General features: G+C 46.5%; 1 pseudogene; it reads left to right on the forward strand.

Annotated features, from left to right (window-relative positions):
- The first annotated feature begins 1193 nt into the window (after positions 1 to 1193).
- On the forward strand, positions 1194 to 3372 carry LOC136320456 (polypeptide N-acetylgalactosaminyltransferase 11-like; annotated as a pseudogene).
- Positions 3373 to 4108: the final 736 nt, after the last annotated feature.

Raw genomic sequence — 4108 nt, forward strand, 5'->3', positions numbered from 1 at the left:
AGAAGGGGGTGGGGCACAGACTAATACCACATGTAATCATGTGAGAAGGGGGAGGGACACAGGCTAATACCACATGTCACCATGTGGAAGCGGAGGGGCACAGGCTAATACCACATGTCATCAGGTGAGAAGGGGAGGGGCACAGGCTAATACCACATGTCATCATGTGAGAAGGGGGTGGGGCACAGACTAATACCACATATTTTCATGTGAGAAAGGGGAAGGGCACAGGCTAGTACTACATGTCATCATGTGGAAGTGGAGGGGCACAAGCTAATACCACATGTCATCATGTGAGAAGGGCTAAGGGTGTCAGGAGTCACCAGGGAATCTTTATGGGATCTTCACCTCTACCTTGAGAACTTGGTGGAGTTCCTGGAAGTAGAGCTCACAGAAGTGTGCCCGGCCCCCAACTCTGGAGTTTCTAGCTCCCATGCCAGCCTCATGCCAGCCTCCAGCACCAGTTTATGGCTCCAGCAGCTTTTGCTCCAGGACACTGGAAATGGCCCTGCACCTGTGCTGGGTCTACAAAAAGAAGCACCACGTTTGGTATTTCTGTTACAGATACCCTTCTGCATCTGCAACCTGGAAAATTTGTTTCCTATTGATTCCAACTTAAGCAAAGTGACCCAACCACTTAAAAATATGTCCATCAAGGAGTCTGGGTCTCATGGACATTCCTCCCAGAAAATCGTATCCTCATTTCACTAGAGGTCCAAGTCGGGTATTAGAATGACAGTTCAAAGCAAGCAAAATTGATGATGTGGTACCTAGTCATATTGAAGATACAGAAAAGGCATCTTCTGAATTGGGTATGATTTTTTTTTTTTACAGAGACAGAGAGATAGAAAGGCAGAGAAAGGAGAAGCATCAATTCTTCATTGCAGTTCCTTAGTTGTTCACTGATTGCTTTCTCATATGTGCCTTGACCAGAGGCTATAGCAGACTGAGTGACCCCTTGCTCAAGCCAGTGACCTTGGGCTCAAGCCAGCAACCTTAGGCTTTAAGACGGAAACATTTGGGCTCAAGCCAGCAACCATGGGGTCATGTCTATGATACCTGCTCAAGCCAGCAATCCTACATTCAAGCTAGTGAGCCTGTGCTCAAGCCAGTGACCTCAGGGTTTCAAATCTGGGTCCTTCACATCCCAGTTCAACACTCTATCCACTGCCCCACTGCCTGGTCAGGCCGAACTGGGTATGATTTTTAATGAGCACGATCAGAAGAGATGTGGGCTATCAGGTGCATGCCTTCAGTATGCTCATTAGCTACTGCCTGGGCCACCGCAGAGCTGTGTCAGATGCAAGGAATGAATGCAGCATGTTAACACAAGACATATTCAACAGTTGTTGTTCTTTGTTTCCACCATGAAGCTTTGCTCCGGACTGCACACAGCATGCTAGACTGCACACCAGCCCCACTGCTCCATGAAATCATCCTTGTGGATGACAACAGCCCTTCAATGATTTGAAAGGAGAACTAGATGAATTTGTCCCAAAACATTTCCCTGAAAAAAATTAAAGTAACAAGAAATACAGGCCCTGGCCAGTTGGCTCAGCAGTAGAGCGTAGGCCCAGCTCATGGATGTTCCAGGTTTGATTCCCAGTCAGGGCACACAGGAGAGGCGACCATCTGCTTCTCTACCCCCCACCTTCCCCGCCTTCTCTCTCCTTATCTCTTTCTTCCACTCTCACAGGGCTTGGTTGGAGTAAGTTGGCCCCAAGCACTGAAGATGGGTCAATGGCCTTGCCTCAGGCATTAAAATAGCTCAGTTGACAAGCAACAGAGCAAAAGCCCCAGATGGGCAGAGCATCACCCCATAGGGGGCTTGCCAGGTGGATCCTGGTTGGGGCACATGCAGGAGTCTGTCTCTCTGCCTCCCTGCTTCTCACTTAAGAAAAATTTAAAAAGGGCCCTGGCTGGTTTGCTCATGGTAGAGGGTCATCCCAGAGTGTGGATGTCCCGGGTTTGATTCCTGGTCAGGGCACACAGGAGAAGCACCTATCTGCTTCTCCAACCCTCCCTCTCTTGCTTCACTCTGTCTCTCTCTCTCTCTCTCTTCTCCTCCCCTTCTGCAGCGATGGCTCAATTGGAGCAAGTTGGCCCCAGGTACTGAGGATGGCTCCATGCCTCCACCTCAAGTGCTATAAAATGGCTCCAGTTGCAATGAAGCAAGGGCCCCAGATGGGCAGAGCATTGCCCCCTAGTGGGCTTGCTGGGTGGATCATGGTCAGGGTGAATATGGAAGTGTGTCTCTGCCTCCCCTCCTCACACTAAATTAAAAAAAGAAAGAAAATCTTAAAATTAAGAAAAAGAAATAGAAAGTGTGAAGGGTTCATTCAAAGAATGGTGGGAGCGGCCCATGCAGCAGGACAGGTCCTGGTGTCCTTGGCCAGCCACTGTAACATGAATGCAATGTGGTGTGTGGAGGATTCAGTTGGGGCTGCACTTCAAATGGGGTCTTGGTCCCCTTTCTGAGCTCAGAGGACTGGAAGGAGTTTCTGCGCCAGTAAAGTCACCTGCAATGGCTGGAGGCTTCTTTGCCATGAATAGAAATGACTTCACTGAACTCAGGCAGTGTGAGAATGGCACGGACAGATAAGGAAAAGAAAGCTTAGCAATATCTCGAATATGGATGAGTGGAGGTATGCTCTTCATCAGCTCTTACCCCAGAATTGGATACATTTTCTGGAAAAGGTAGATCATATGGTTCTCCTGAAGGCCAGGACACCAGGACACACAACTCCCTGAAGCTGGCACATGTTTGGTTGGGTGAATATAAGGAGCAATATTCTTCCTTAAGACCTGATCTGAGGACAAGAAGCTATGGAAATATCAGTAGGCGTTGACTTGAGTAAAAAGTTGGGTTGTAAATCATTTAAGTAGCATTTGGATAACATTTACCCAGAAATGAAGTTATGTGGGCCCAATGCCAAACCCCAGCAACCCATTTTTATCAACAGGGGCCTAAAATGCCCCAAAGTCCTTCAATGTGGAAGACGCCATTGCCTCCAGACCAGAAAATATCTGATGGCCCAGGCCATCAAGTCAGAAGGGAGGCCTAATAGTGCTTAACGTATGTAACTACAGTGACCCGAATCAGATCTGGATTTATCATGAAGAACATGAATTGGTTGTAAGTAATTTCCTCTCCTGGATATGTCAGAAACTCAATGATCAGCTCCACCACGACTCATGCAATGCCATGGGCTAGAAGTTCCAAGTGATGGGCCTTTGGGAAGAGTAATCAGCTAGACCACGTGCCAGCTGGACAGTGCCTGAGAGTGGCTGATCCACTGAGTTACTAAGAGCATGTTGCCATGGCAATCTGTGATGACTCCTCCTATCCAGCAGTAGCATTTGGAAGGTTAAGGTGGCCACCATGGCTGGAATGGTGATTCAGCATGCTTGTCCTAGGGTGGCCAGGTCTGGGAAGATGCACAAAGGTGAGACCACAGACACATTATCTATATCAGAGCACCGAGTGAGCCTCAGGAAGTGAGGTATGCATCACCGAGACATTAAGGTCATTTCTAGGCTGCTGTTTAGGAACTTCTTGCTTACGGTTGGAAACCAGAATACAATTTTAATATAAAGTCAAGTTTATACAGAAGAACAAAACCCAGGAAATTACCAGGCCTATTTAAATTAGTTTAGGCTTCTTTTTAATCCCTTTTGATAAGGGAATGGTGTTTATCTGATCGAGAACTCCGTCATGATTTCCTTTCTTAGAAGACTTCCTGGCAGACAGTTAATTTTACACAAACTGATTAAATCCACATGACTTTTAACTTCAGAAAGTATCATTTATAAGATCATATTTAAGAGGCAGTTAACGATTATAAATTATTTTTGATGAATTATGGTCATATCTACATTTAAAATAAAGGATCCTTTTAATTATTTACCTTAAAAAAATGAACTGCTGCTTGTCACACTCAATAAAATCAGTACTTTGTGGGAATTTTAGCAACGATGGATGAACAGGAAAAGGAAAAAGGCAACAGGAGCAAGAGACAGTGAAGACGGGGTTGGGGGAAATCTGGGGGGGCTAGGCAAAGGAGGCTGCATTAGAGCGATCCCCACAGGTTGGAGAATAGCATCCATT

Source organism: Saccopteryx bilineata, chromosome 1 (assembly GCF_036850765.1).
Source record: "Saccopteryx bilineata isolate mSacBil1 chromosome 1, mSacBil1_pri_phased_curated, whole genome shotgun sequence".
Classification (NCBI taxonomy): domain Eukaryota; kingdom Metazoa; phylum Chordata; class Mammalia; order Chiroptera; family Emballonuridae; genus Saccopteryx; species Saccopteryx bilineata.